This window comes from Oncorhynchus mykiss, chromosome 1 (genome assembly GCF_013265735.2).
Source record: "Oncorhynchus mykiss isolate Arlee chromosome 1, USDA_OmykA_1.1, whole genome shotgun sequence".
Taxonomy (NCBI): domain Eukaryota; kingdom Metazoa; phylum Chordata; class Actinopteri; order Salmoniformes; family Salmonidae; genus Oncorhynchus; species Oncorhynchus mykiss.
The window spans coordinates 44,417,822-44,433,699 of NC_048565.1; the positions used below are offsets into that span (position 1 = coordinate 44,417,822).

At 45.2% G+C, this 15,878-nt stretch overlaps 1 long non-coding RNA gene across 1 annotated transcript; it reads right to left on the reverse strand.

The window, feature by feature from the left end:
• Positions 1-561: 561 nt before the first annotated feature.
• On the reverse strand, positions 562-1,719 carry LOC118964636. The gene is made up of 3 exons (XR_005051831.1): positions 1,394-1,719; positions 1,008-1,084; positions 562-723 (listed from the first exon to the last, which is right to left on the reverse strand). It is a non-coding gene; the product is annotated as an uncharacterized LOC118964636 (long non-coding RNA).
• Between the last annotated feature and the right edge of the window lie 14,159 nt (positions 1,720-15,878).

Below are 15,878 nucleotides of genomic sequence, written 5' to 3' on the forward strand. Positions count from 1 at the left end.
ATCATACAGCATACAGTAGAGAGAGATATTTGCATTCAAGTTGAGAGACACCCAGTTTTGACACTTGCTGCAAATTGCCCAGAAAGAAAGAGAACTGTTGTCTCTGAGTGAGGCATTCATGCGAATCATATTTAATGTATGATTCATGCACCCCTCCCTGTTGGGAACAAAGAAAAACGCTGCCTATTGACATTATATTTGTCAAACGGACAAAAAGCATTGCAAACATGAAACATTTAACTATGTGTTCTCCACAAGTTGAGAAGGTGGGAATAAGGTAGCAGTCCTGTCTCACAGAAACCTTTCTGACTGCAGCTGTGTTTAAGAGGCTCTCCTATTGACTTTGAAACAGATAGTCTTGGGGTTTCAAGGGTTGATGGGCTCATTGTCATCAACTCATTGTTGATTCCCAATGCCAACACCTGCACACACACACACACACACACACACACACACACACACACACACACACACACACACACACACACACACACACACACACACACACACACACACACACACACACACAAAGACACACACAAAGACACACACACACACACACACACACGCACGCAAGCACACACACACACGCGCACGCACGCACGCACGCACGCACACACACACATACACAGTGGGTAAGGGCACCATCTTCATGCAGTGTGTGTGGTTAGGTTAGGGCCCCGGAGGTCTCCAGCAGAAACAGATGGTACATGAGAGCAGGACCTGGGTATAGTAGAGAATAACTAGATTACTTAAACAATTATACCCCTCTCATTTTCCACCCATACCCATCAGGTGTTGACTCATCTGGTATATCTAATAATAACACGGAACAGTCTGGGAAGATTACAAAATAACCATAACACACGTGCTGCTGGTTGAATACAGACACTGGCACAGATGTAGACATTAATGATGAGGCACACCCACGTTCACGCAAACGTTCACACGCGCACACACTTTAATATACATTAAAAAAACAATTCATAAGAACAATAAGAACACACCTTCTTATCTTCATTGTATCTGATAAAGACAAACGACAGCTCCGCCTGCCCGGCCTCCCTCCCAAAACTCTGGACCTCTGCAATGACAAATCCAACCCCTTTCATCATTATTACAGTACCACCCATGAATGCACTACACCGTACCACACTTGGACAGGCTGCAATAATCTGATCCTTTTGGGAAACTGGAGTGTCAGAAGATCATTTTATAGTCCATGTCTTTCAAGTCGTTCCTTTGCCCCGCTGGTGGCGTCAGCCCTGGGTGCTGCAGGGATGCTGTGTGTGTTTAATGGCAACATGTGTCACTCCTTATCTCGTTCTTCGAGTGGCACAAAGGTAAAGGGAAGCTTAACAGCCTGGGAAAATGTTGAACAGTGTGAAATTACCTTGATCCAAAGATTCCTGCCACATACCAGGCCAATGAACCCATAACAGCACAGGCACTAACTCAGTCAGCGTGGCCCTGCAAGGAACAGCTGAGAGGAGGGGGAGATAATTAAATAATTAAAGTAAAGATGTCCCTCCAGTAATAGCCAGCAACAGATCAGAATTCCATTATCTAGTGTACAACCAATAATATAAACCTACATCCCAAAATATAGACTTACATCCCAAGCTATACAGTGCATTCAGAGAGCATTCAAACCACTTGACTTTTTCCACATTTTGTTACATTACAGCTTATTCTAAAATTGATTAAATAAATGTTTCTTCCTCATCAATCAACACACAATACCACATAATGACAAAGCGAAAACAGGTTTTTAGAAATTTTAGCAGAAGTACCTTATTTACATAAGTACTTAGACCCTTTGCTATGAGACTCGAAATTGAGCTCAGGTGCATCCTGTTTCCATTGATCATCCTTGAGATGTTTCTACAACATGATTGGAGTCCACCTGTAGTACATTCAATTGATTGGACATGATTTGGAAAGGCACACACCTGTCTATATAAGTTGACAGTGCATGTCAGAACAAAACCAAGCCATGAGGTCGAAAGAATTGTCCTTAGAGCTCCAAGACAGGATTGTGTTGAGGCACAGATCTGGAGAAGGGTACCAAAACATTTCTGCAGTATTGAAGATCCCCAAGAACACAGTGGCCTCCATCATTCTTAAATGGAAAACGTTTGGAACCACTAAGACTTCCTAGAGCTGGCTGCCCGGCCAAACTGAGAAATCGTAGGAGAAGAGCCTTGGTCAGGGAGGTGACCAAGAACCCGATGGTCTCTCTGACAGAGCTCCAGAGTTCCTCTGTGGAGATGGGAGAACCTTCCAGAAGGACAAACATCTCTGCAGCACTCCACCAATCAGGCCTTTACGGTAGAGTGGCCAGACGGAAGCCACTCCTCAGTAAAAGGCACATGACAGCCGGCTTAGAGTTTGCCAAAAGACACCTAAAGGACTCTCAGACCATGATAAACAAGGTTCTCTGGTCTGATGAAATCAAGATTGAACTCTTTGGCCTGAATGCCAAACGTCACATCTGGAGGAAACCTGACACCATCCCTACGGTGAAGCATGGTGGTGGCAGCATCATGCTGTGGGGATGTTTTTTAGTGGCAGGGACTGGGAGACTAGTCAGGATTGAGAGAAAGATGAACGGAGCAAATTACAGAGAGATCCTTGATGAAAACCTGCTCCAGAGCGCCCAGGACCTCAAACTGTGGCAAAGGTTCACTTTCCGACAGGACAACAACCTTAAGCACACAGCCAAGACAATGCAGGAGTGACTTTGGAACAAGTCTCTGAATGTTCTTGAGTGGCCCAGCCAGAGCCCGGACTTGAACTCGATCGAACATCTCTGGAGAGACCTGAAAATAGCTGTGTAGCAACGCTCCCCATCCAACCTGACAGAGCTTGAGAGGATCTGCAAAGAAGAATGGGAGAAACTCCCCAACTACAGGTGTGCCAAGCTTGTAGCGTCATACCCAAGAAGACTCAATGCTGTAATCGCTGCCAAAGGTGCTTCAACAAAGTACTGAGTAAAGGGTATTTTCTAAAAACCTGTTAATGCTTTGTCATTATGCGGTACTGTGATATCATTATGGGGTATTGTGTATAGATTGATGAGGGGAAAAAACAACGGAATCCATTTTAGAATAAAGCTGTAACGTAACAAAATGTGGAAAAAGTGAAGGGGTCTGAATACTTTCTGAATGTAGCGTAGATCTTCATCCCACAATGAAGTTGTATCTTATAGGTCGCCATCCAATGATAAAGGGCTATTTATCTACTATCTACAAATAAAGTGGCAAGCGCCTCCGCAAAGTGACTGAATTGATTGGTTCGTGGCGTCCATCCAGAAAATGTCCTTGCCCCCCGCCAGGCCCATGACTGTGTTTGGGTTTATTTCCAAGAGAGGACAGGTCGTTATGGCTGGAATTCTGTTGTGTGAACGATGAAGAAAGCATTGGGGGTGTGTACGACTGCTGCCGGTACCTCAGTCACAACAGCAAGGGGCTAACAACAACAATAAAGGAGCAGCGTGGAGAGTCAAACACCCCTCCCTGCTGAATGCATTTCCTCTCCGCCACGTACTGTCTTCTTAGCTTCCTAAGACGCCATTTTGATAAGAACATCTTTAACCCTCACTTAAAACTGCTGTGTCTGTGTCTGCCTCAGTTTGGTTTTCCCACTTTATAAACACAAAGTCTTCAAGGATTCAATGTATGTTACGCTTTTATCTTATGTATGAGAATGTGGTTCTATTCAATAGATTTTGTATTAATAAGACAATTCTCTCCACCAAAGGAAAAGTGGAAATGAACAAATGCCTTGGAATTCAATGACTCCCACAATAAATGTACCTCTACATTTCTTGCCGCACCCTATAAAAAACATCAAACATTGATCACATTAAGTTTGTGTCTATGACTGCAGTTGCACCTGTTCCACCTCTTAACCTCAGCCAACATGTTCTGCATCTCAATGTCTTCATGAGGCACATGTGTTTTTACCGGTTTGAGACAATTTCTAAAGATGCTTCATGAATTAGTGAGTCCTCATGAGTCCTCATACAAATTATGAACAAATTATGAATGAAAAGCTTACACACACACACACACACACACACACACACACACACACACACACACACACACACACACACACACAGGCTACTTCAATGTCCCATTATCACCCTGCAAGTTGGGCCTGAATGATTTTCGTGGCCCAGAGGGATTTGTTGTCTTTGGTCCCATGCCAAGTCTCAGTAGATATTTATCAAAGGATACCTACAAGTAACTGACAAAATAAAGGAAACACCAACATATAGTGTCTTAATAGGGTGTTCGAGCCACCACGAGTCAGAACAGCTTCAATACACCTTGGCATAGATTGTACAATTGTCTGGAACTCTATTGGAGGGATGCAAGACCATTCATCCACAAGAAGATTCCGTCATTTGGTGTTTTGATGGTGGTGGTGGAAAAAGCCGCTCCAGAATCTCCCATAAGTGTTCAATTGGGTTGAGATCTGATGACAGACATCCATGGCATATGGTTTACATCGTTTTCATGCTCATCAAACCATTCAGTGACCTCTCATGCCCTTTGGATGGGGGCATTGTCATCTTATGGGGGCATAGCCATGCTAGCCAAAATAATGGCCTGCCCAGCATTTCTATACATGACCCTAAGCATGATGTGATGTTAAATGCTTAATTCAATCAGGAACCACACCTGTGTGGATGCACCTGCTATCAATATACTTTGTATCCCTCATTTACTCAAGTGTTTCCATTATTTTGGTAGTTACCTGTACATTCACAGGGAAACATTTATTTTTCCCCCCCTATTCTTTCCTGGGAAAATTCACTTTGCATTGCTTCATCAAGATACAATAGAACCAGGCCTCTAGGGTGGCGCAGCAGTCTAAAGCACTGCATTGCAGTGCTAGCTGCATTACTACAGATCCTGGTTTGATACCGGGCTATGTCGCAGCCGGCCGTGACCGGGAGACCAATGAGGCGATGCACAATTATCCCAGCATCGTCCCGGTTATGGGAGGGTTTGACAGGCTGGGATGTCCTTGTCCCATCGTGCTCTCGCAACTATAGTGGCGGGCCTGGCGCATGCGCGCTGACACGGTCGCCAGGTGTACGGTGTTTTCTCCGACACATTGGTGCGGCTGGCTTCTGGGTTAAGCGTACATTGTGTCAAGAAGCAGTGCGGCTTGGCGGGGTTGTGTTTATGGAGGACGCACGGCTCTCGAACTTCGCCTCTTCCGAGTCCGTACGGGAGTTGCAGCGATGGGACAAGATTGTAACTACCAATTGGATATGACAAAATTGGGGAGAAAAATAAATAAAAATAAAGATACAATAGAATTTTCAAACTCAACTCTGGACCTCAAAGCCAGTTCCACTATATTTGTTCATCGTTACCATTTAATCAGGAACTGATTTAGATATGGGACACCAGGTGTGTGCAATTAATTATCAGCTAGAACAGAAAACCAGCAAGCCCCGGACCTCATATGGTGTTGAATACCCCTGCTATAGAACATGGAGGCAGTGTAGGTAGGGGTGGATGGGCTCTCCTCACATCTGTCATAGCTTCACCGGACAACTGTCTCAGCATGACAAAAAGGCATTGAGCCCAGCTCGCAGGCTGGTTTTCACAAAGAGCCCAACAGAGCGTGTGCTATGGCATGTTGATAATGCCGAGCTCAAGCAGCCATGCAACAATTCCAGGGACAGAGTTCATCACGGTGCAGTATCAGTATCTCACACAAGAACAGGCATCAGAACCGCTGCCAATGCCGAAAAGGTTTTAAACGCAATACAATCTCTCAAGTAAAAAGCTACAGTAATGAACATCAACAAAAACATAGATTTTACCTGGAGAACAGATAAGGCACTAAAGGAGAATTGTAGAGATGACAGTTTACTGAATCAGATTTGTGAATGATCTCCTGCATGGCTCTGCTGGAAAATGACTCCGGTGTCATTGGGTCTGTGTTAATTGAGTTGGTAACCTGTCAAGCACCATCTGGATGCTTAACCATTTCTTCCCTCACCTTGTAAAAAAAAACAGTAATGACATTTACCCTTTACCAGAAATGGGCCAAATTGGTTTGATTGGCCCACTGTGATGACTCTATTCATGGACAGGACGGAGAAAAAGCCTGGGTCTTGAGGGCTGAGGGACAGGGACAAGCGGAATGATAACTGGTTCTGGGCAGCGTCCCATAATAACACTGAGAATGAGGTGAGGAGGGTGAAACTGTAGGTGACTCTGACTCCACCTAGCTCCTCCTGCCTTGCTCCTCCGCCTGTCTACATGTACTGAGGAGGCCTCCTTTCATGATCCATTACCTCTGGAATTCCAGCAGTGGAACAAGGGAGCAGGGTCACCTTTCAATCACTGGGCCACTGTAATCCCGTTAGCGCATACATAATTTCAATTACTGACAGGAGTGTGACCCTTGCCTTCCACAGGACTAATATAATACATGTGTTTCCTCAAAGACAGAGGGACACGTTGTTTTGGGGGATGGGGGAGGGGGGGAACACACAGAGGAGAGATCTACCAAGCTGTGTCATGCCGTGGCTATGAAAAGGGAGGCTGGCGCTCTGGCTGATTCAGCCTGTGAACCAAACAGCTGTTTTTAGCCTATATGAAGAGCCAGCAGTACTAAGTGTAAACAGTTCCCAGGGCTTGAGCGAGAGAGGGAGAGAGAGAGGGAGGGAGAGAGAGAGGGAGAGGGCTTGGATGACTTACAGGCCCTCCTGGCTGCTTGTCTGTCTGTCGGGGCGGAGCTGCTGCTGAGGGGCCTCTGGAATCTTGCCCTCACACCGGCTCCAGGGTCAGCAGAGTGGGGAGAAAACGCCAGCATCGCGCTCTCTCTGTTGTAAATCAATCTCTCTCCCCCTCCCTAACCTCTCTCCCTCCCTCCGGTAGGGTAATCCTCAGCTGTATGTCTACCTCTCGCTATTTAAATCTCTCTCTCTATAATTCTATCCATTTCTATTTGTTCTTAGCAGGCTAGGTTATGTGCTTGGTTATAGGCCTGTCTGTCATTATTACGGGGCAATTTGTGTTCATGCTAGCGTCCCATTCATCATAGAGAAAGGCTTGGGCTGGGTCCCAGGGTCTTAAATGCCTGAGCCCTCACAGGTTCACCATGGTGGCATCCTGTTCTCTCACAGTAGGTCAGAGGTCAGAGCCCTAGACCTCCTGATTGATCACTAGCCCTCTTTTCCCTCTCCCCTCTCTGGCATCCTCTTTCCCGTCTCAAGCCTCCACTTTTTAAGATTCTCTCTCTCCTCCTTCATCTCTTCTCCCCCATCTCCTCTCCCCTCCCCTCCCCTTTCCAAGATCCCCTCAACCATGGCCGGCCATGAGCTGCTAGGGGGCCCCAAACCTCTTTTTGGAACTCAGTAGGGGTCTCTACTTATTGTTAAAGGGATACTTCGGGATTTTGGCCCTTTATCTACTTCCCCAGCGTCAGATGGACTTGTGGATACCATTTGTATGTCTCTGTGTCCAGTATGTAACACTTCCTTTGGCCACCTTTCCTTCCAGTTCTCTGCTGCCAATGACTGGAACGAATTGCAAAAATCACTGAAGCTGGAGTCTTATATCTCCCTCTCTAACTTTAAGCATCAGCTGTCAGAGCAGCTTACCGATCACTGTACCTGTACACAGCCAATCTGTAAATAGCACACCCAACTACCTCATCCCCATTTTGTTATTTATCCTTTTGGTCTTTTGCACCCCAATATCTCTACTTCAAATCAAAAAATCAAATCAAACTGAACTGAATTGGTCCACTCACACAGACAGCATACTTGCACATCATCATCTGCACATCTATCACTCCAGAGTTAATGCTAAATTGTAATTATTTCGCTTCTATGGCCTATTTATTGCCTCACCTCCCGACTCTTCTACATTTGCACACACTGTACATAGATTTTTCTATTGTGTTATTGACTGTATGTTTGTTTATGTGTAACTCTGTGTAGTTGTTTTGCTTTATCTTGACCAGGTCACAGTTGTAAATGAGGACTTGTTCTCAATTGGCCTACCTGGTTAATACATTTTCTTTTTTTATGAAGGAAGTGAGGTGGTGTGAACCAATAGTAGCTAGCGCTAGTTAGCAACTTCCTTCAAACTGCACGCAGAGACATACAAATGGTATCCACTAGTTCATCTGACTCTGGGGAAGTAGATAAAGGGCCTCATTGCCAAAATCCTGAAGTATCCCTTTAAGAGTTAGTAATGTCAGTCACTGACAGTCATCCAATTAGCCCATGTCAGTTATTTTTTTTTAAATTGGTAAGTTAGTTTAGCCAGCTATTGACACCTTGTAGTAATCATAGCCAAATTACTGACCAGGCACGCAGGGCATGTGCCCAGGGGCCCTGACCTTGAGGGGGCCCCCATTGATTTTTTCCCTCGCACTCAGATATCATTTGAACATGGCAAAATATGTAGAATTGCAGGAAATATGCTTTAAAATTACAACATTTTCTCTATGCCCCATGGCAAAATGCATAGAATTGCAGGGAATTAACTTTATAGCTTAGTTTTTTTCTCTCCGCCGTCAAGAGGGGGACCACTAGAATGTTTTACTTGCGAGGTGTGGGTCCCCAAAATAAATATTGCTTAGGGCCAAGAAAAGCTAGAACCGGCACTGCACTCATCTCCCCTCCTCAGTCCCTGCTCCCATCTCCTCATTTCCACACAGGAAGCCTGGCTTCCATTGTCCTGATAGGTGAGAAGGGAACAGATTAGGAGTCAGACAAGTAGAACGGGGCTGGTCCATAGACTAACTCAGACCTCTCTACTCTCTACCAATAATGCTTTAAGTAGGAGACCGTTGAGGAACATTTTTGCCACGCCCTGTGTACCCCCCCCCCCAACCCCCGTCTCCATCCCACATCACATCAATGGCCGACAGACAAACACGATTTACGGATTTCACTTTAGCCAATATTTTCGTAAGCCCTACCAACCTAAAGCTTAAGAATTCAGTATCTGAATGAATTCTTGTTGTCCTAAAGATTCCTTTGCTGCAGGCGAGGCGAGGGGAGTGTGGAAGCAGGCAGGCAGGAGGAACGAAGGCATGTGGAGCATGCAGGTCCTCCTATCTGCCAGCTCCTAATTACGCCCAATTACACCTTGAACACAAGTGGGCTGCTGTGGACGTTTCTCAGGGTGTGAGGTCAAGCATTTCCTGTATCTGTGAATGGCCCACGTCGGGGGAATTGTCTTGCCGGCTCCCTCCCTCCCTCTCCCCATCCCTCCCCCTCTTCCACCACCAAACTTCCACCATTCATTCCAGAGGCAGATAGGGCTTTTAACCCTTTGGACACTCTCCCTGGAATTCTGTGCCTGGCTGCGACACCAACAAAAAACAAACATGCAACACATACGAAAGCATGTTGACATGTATTAAATTATTCACATATGACTCTAATAGATTAAAGTATTGGGGTTGGAATCAAATATATATATTTTTTACTGTATTCTATTGTATCCCATCCAATAATCTTATTTGAACAACAGCCCACCTATTCAAACAAGGTAGTTCTGCCTGTGTCCTGTTTGTTAGGGATGCTGCTTTCTGTCTGCCAAGGAGACATTTTTTTCCCTTTATACGCATGACTTCCTCTTTACATCCAACACTCATCACAGCACACCTTGAGCTGGATCTAGAGCTGGATCTAAATCCTCTATTTGTTAATTGAAGATGTCATCTCCAGGTCTTGTGAGAGCAATGTGATTCACTACTTATCCCAGCATAGAATCACCCCTAGTCGGATGAACCAGACAGCAGCCTCAGTCACGATGGTAGTGTACCAACAGGTTTGGTTCCCACACCCAGTAGGAAAAATAAAATACTTCATAATCATTGCCTATCAAAACACGTAACACTGGCTGAACTGAAAGTGTGCATTCCATGGGAAATCCATAGCGAGCAAGTACATGCTCGCTCCTCCGCACTGACATTTCAGAGACACAAGGGAGAGATTAGCTGCACATATGGGAGGGTCAGAAAGCAGGATGAAAGACGGTCTGGGGAGATGGGGGTTAGGCCCCTTTTAAGAGCTGAATAGATGGCCATCTTAGATGAGCTAATTTAAGTGAAGCGAGTATTTTAGTCAAAATATCATCTGCTGTGGAGGCACTTGCATGACGCAGTTTTGCTGGACTCCCGCATGGTCGAAGTTCGGGCCCCCCCTTCCCCCTCTCCCCCGCCCTGAAATATTTACTAAATTTACTAAACTAAATAGCCACTCACAAAGAATAAGCTACCGATCACTGTCCATGGTGCTGAAATTGCGACATTGAATCGATGAAAGGCTTTCTGTGGTGCCAGGGCATGTAGCCTATAGCTTTGCTTTAGCTAATGGATAAATGTTTATTGGTATTTGGTTGTCATGTCTCATGTTAAGCCTAACATTTCACAAAGCTATACACGGTGTCGCTGGCGTCAATAATGTAATTACTTGTTCAGTAATTAAAAGTTGGAAATTCATACGTTGCAGGTTGTAAAATGCATTTTCAATGCAACAGCAAACTAATCATCTACCAATAGATTTTTTGGAATATACAACTGTCATGTATAGCCTACCTGAACCTGTATGGTATGGGCTGTCCTGCGCTCTATCTCAGCTTGGATAGAAAGCTGTGCGTAAAACCATTCTATGAATGCCAAATATTACAGTCAATCCACCCTCAAAACACTAGCTTGCTAGGGATTGTTTCATTATACATTTTAGGGATGGTGCCATAGGGATGGTGCCAGGTTTCCTCCAGATGTGACGTTTGGCATTCAGGCCAATTAGTTAAATCTTGGTTTCATCAGACCAGAGAATCTTGTTTCTCATGGTCTACGAGTCCTTTAGGTGCCTTTTGACAAACTCCAAGTGGGCTGTCATGTGCATTTTGCTGAGGAGTGGCTTCCATATGGGCACTCTCCCATAAAGGCCTGATTGGTGGAGTTCTGAAGAGATGGTCGTCCTTCTGGAAAGTTCTCCCATTTCCACAGAGGAACTCTGGAGTTATGTCAGTGACCATCGGGTTCTCGGTCACCTCCCTGACCAAGGCACTTCTTCCCTGATTACTCAGTTTGGCCGTGAAACAGGATGCACCTGAGCTCAATTTTGAGTCTCAAAGCAAAGGGTCTGAATACTTATGTAAATAAGGTATATCTGTTTTTTATTTTCAATACATTTGCAAAAATGTATAAAAACCTGTTTTCAGTTTGTCATTGTGGGGTATCTTGAGGAGATTGATAAAACAATTTTAGAATAAGGTTGCAACGTAACAAAATGTGGATAAAGTCAAGGGGTCTGAATACTCTCAGAATGTACTGTATACAGCCTACCATATTTAGCTGCTATTTACAATTTTTTTAAAACAAATTACACATCAAATAGCTTAACTTTGAGGAAAAAAATAGTCGGTTTAGAGTTTAGATTCACCTATTATGAATGTTATTGTTTTTGTGCATCTCTGAGTGATGTTCTGTCGATTTCCTTGGGTCATTTCATTTTTTCATGTGTATCTGAGCTACTGCCTTTCAAGCAGGCAGAAATTTGGCCGGTATGACGTAGCATTGTGATAAAGCAGCTCTCACTACACTGGAAGTTAACAGGAATAGGATTTTTAGATTCGGAAAACATCTATCATAGATGTCAGATTTCAATACTGTCCGATGTCATATGATTATATTTTTGCGATATTCTTACCTCGAGAAATGTGTAATTTAACAGGGGATCTAACATTTTTCTCCTATTTGTCTGCCTCTTCAGTCCAGGGTGCATTGCATGGTGCCGTTGCGATTGTCAGACTCCACCTTGAGACACATCGATATGCAGGTTGAAAATGGTGAGATTGTAGACTACTAAATTGATAGTGCAGTTTGTTTAGGCAAAGTCACTGACCTCCTCCTTATAGAATGTCTCATCGCCGTTGGTGACCAGGTCAAACACCATCATGTCGTCTGCAAACTTAATGATGGTGTTGGAGTCGTGCACAGCTAAGCAGTCGTGGGTGAGCAGGGAGTACAGGAGGGGACTAAGCACGCACGCCTGAGGGGCCCCCGTATTGAGGGTTAGCATGGCGGCTGTGTTGTTGCCTACCCCCACCACCTGGGGGAAACCCATTAAGAAGTCCAGGATCCAGTTGCAGAGAGAGGTGTTCAGTCCCAGGGTCCTGAGCTTAGTGATGACCTTGGAGGGCCCTATGCTGTTGAATGCTGGACTATAGTCAATGAACGGCATTATCATGTAGGTGTTCCTCTTGTCCAGGTAGGAGGGGGCAGTGTGGAGTTCAGTAGAGATTGTGTCATCTGTGGATCTGTTGGAGCGGTGACATTTGGAGTGGGTCCAGGGTGTCTGGGATGATGGCGTTGATGTGAGCCATGACCAGGCCTTTTAAAGCATTTCTGGCTGTAAATGTGAGTGCTACATGGCAATAGTCATTTGACAGGTTACCTTGGCGTACACAGGGACTATGGTGGTGTGCTTGAAACATGTAGGTATTAAAGACTGGGTCAGGGAGAGGTTGCAAATGTCAGTGAAGACACTTGCCAGCTGGTCAGTGGATGCTCTGAGTACCCATCCTGGTAATCCATCTGGCCTTGTGAATGTTAATCTGTTTAAAGATCTTACTCACATTGGCTACAGAGAGCGAGATCACACAGTCACGCGGAACAGCTGGTGCTCTCATGGATGTTTCAGTGATGCTTCCCTCGAAATGAGCATAGATGGAATTTAGCTCGTATGGTAGGCTCTTGTCACTGGGCAGCTCCCGGCTGGATTTCCCTTTGTATTCTGTGATAGTTTGCAAGCCCTGCGACATCCGACGAGGCTAGAATCCTACTAGCCGGTGTAGTAGGATACTATCTTAGTCCTGTGTTGACGTTTAGACTGTTTGACGGCTCGTCGGAGGATTAGTGTCCCGCTCCTTGAAAGCGGAAGCTTTAGCCTTTAGCTCAGTGCGGATGTTGCCTGTAATCCATGGCTTCTGGTTCTGTATGGGATATGTGGGGACGATGTCATTGATGCCCTTAATATCAGTACACTAGAGAACATATTGATGCACATACTCAAGGGGGAAATGCAGGACTAATGGAGTGGTTTCCATCAGGTCCGTTTTTTATTTATTTTAATACATTTGGTGACTGATGTGGTAAACCCCTCTTGGTTATTGGAACATTATTGGATAGACCACTTCTGTATTGAGCGCATCATTGGTATTTCCTGTTTGAGATTTTGCTTGTATGCAGGAATTAGGAGGATAGGATTATGGTCAGATTTGCCAAATGGAGGACAAGGGAGAGCACTGTATGCGTTGCTGTGTGTGGAGTAAAGGTGAGTTTTTCGCCTCTAGTTGCACAAGTGACATGCTGGTAAAAATGAGGTAAGACAGATTTCAGTTTCCCTGCATTAAAATCACCGGCCACTAGGAGCACCTGCGCTGGATGTGTATTTTTTTGTGTGCTTATGGCCCTATACAGCTCATTGAGTGCGGTCTTAGTGCCAGCATAGGTCTGTGATGGTAAATAAACAGCTAAGAAAAATACAGATGAAAGCGCTCTTGGGTAGTATAGTCTGCAGTTTATCATGAGGTATTCTAACTCAGGCAAGCAAAACCTTGAGACTTCCTTTACAGAGATTGCGGACCAGCTGTTGTTAACAAAGAGATACACACCTCTCCCCCTTAACCTTACCCGAAGCTCACGTTCGGTCTTGCCGATGTATAGAAAATCCAGCTAGATGCATATTATCCATGCCTTTGTTCAGCCAACCTTACCGTTAGGGGGGGTCAATGTTAATAGTCCGGGTGGCCATTTGATTAATTATTCAGCAGTCTTATGGCTTGGGGGTAGAAGCTGTTAAGGAGCCTTTTGGTCCTAGACTTGGCGCTCCGGTACAGCTTGCCGTGAGGTAGCAGAGAGAACAGTCTATGACTTGGTTGACTGGAGTCTCTGACACCGCCTAGTATATAGGTCTTTTGATGGCAGGAAGCTTGGCCCCAGTGATGTACTGGGTCGTACGCACTACCCTCTGTAGCGCCTTACGGTCAGATGCCGAGCAGTTGCCATACCAGGCGGTGATGCAACTGGTCAGGATGCTCTCAATGATGCAGCTGTAGAACTTTATGAGGATCTGGGGAGCCATGCCAAATATTTTCAGTCTCCTGAGGGGGAAAAGGTGTTGTTGTTCCCTTTTCACAACAGTCTTGGTGTGTTTGGACCATGATAGTTTGTTGGTGGATAGCAAGGAACTTGAAACTCTCGACCCGCTCCACTTCAGTCCCATTGATGTTAATGGGGGCCTGTTCAGCCCTCCTTTTCCTATAGTCCACGATCAGCTCCTTTATCTTGCTCACATTGAGGGAGAGGTTGTTGTCCTGGCGTCTCTGACCTCCTCCCTATAGGCTGTCTCATCATTGTCGGTGATCAGGCCTGCTGTGTCATCAGCAAACTTAATGATGGTGTTGGAGTCGTGGGTGAACAGGGAGTACAGGGAAAGGGCAGTGTGGAGTGCCAGTTCTTCAGGTGCCGTCTATAGGATAGTCTCGAATGGAACTCGTCCAGTTTGTTCCCTAGTGATTGTACGTTCGTCAATGGAACAGAGGGTAGAGGTGGTTTATTTACTCATCGACTAGTCTTGTCAGGGAGCCCGCTGGTTTGCCTCTCTTGTGCCTCTTCCTCTTTCGAGTCCCGGGGATTAGTACCTGGTCCAGGAAGTACATCCACAGCTGCCGACTCGTTGGGGTAGAAATCTTCATCCAAATTGAGGTTAATGTCCAGAATATTTTTTCGGTCATAGGTAATAATAGATGAAATATTTTGTAAAATAAAAGTTGTGATCAGCGTAAAACCCACAAAATAGCAGAATTGGTCAGGAGCCGTAAGCCGGCAGCTATCTACCTCTTCAGCGCCATTTCTGCAGCTAATCCAGTATCCAGACGACCTGTCCCGAGAGCTTCATATACAGTTTCTCTTTCCGGTACATGGTGAGGTCGGCAATTAAGGAGAACGAGATCAATTAAAGATGTTGCAGAACTGCTGCATTTGAATCACCACTCCTTTCTGCCAGGTTTCCCTGATGTTGCTACGGCAACCAATATGTTTTTACCATCCCTGTAACTGTCACTTTCACTTTAGGCTCTCGGTCTGATATGCACCTTTGAACACCTGAGAAAGCGCCACTCATTACACTGGCACTGTCATAGCCTTGGCCAAGGCATTTGTTGACTGATATCTCCTTTCTTTCAATCAGTTCATTTTTTTTACATTTTATTCAAGGCCTGAGGCACTTTTTCAGTCACATTCCTGAAGCCCAAGGAAAAAAACACTTAGCTTCCTAGTACATATGGAAATGAAAAAGGTTTATAAATTATCTTTTGGAGGGTTACTGTCAAAATGATTTATTAAACAAACAAAACAATAGACATCGATGATAGCTGCATGGGCCCCCAGAGCTTGTCGGCCCCCGTGCCTTGCGGGCGGTGCAGGCGTGTCCAGTACACCAGGGCAGTCAAAACGTGTAAAGTTGTTTTATGGTATGTATAATTGTGTTTTGTAGGTGTTATCATAGAGTTCATTCAATCATCTAGCTATTTTCAAATGTCCCGAGAAAGGTAACATGGATGATGCAGCAGCCTATTGGTCTCTTCTCTAATACTCACCTTTACTTCAAAAGAGAAATGTTTCCTCATGTAGATAAACAAAGGAAATCCTCAGAAAGGGAGTGCCATTGTCTTTTGGTGAACAGAGAAGCTCATTGGCTGAAAGGTGTGCTTTGAACACCCCTTTTTCTGCCTTCCAGACGCTGACCGCCCACCCACTCACCCACGCATGGTCTGCACTGGCCCCAGTGGCTGCCCGCCCACCCTCCC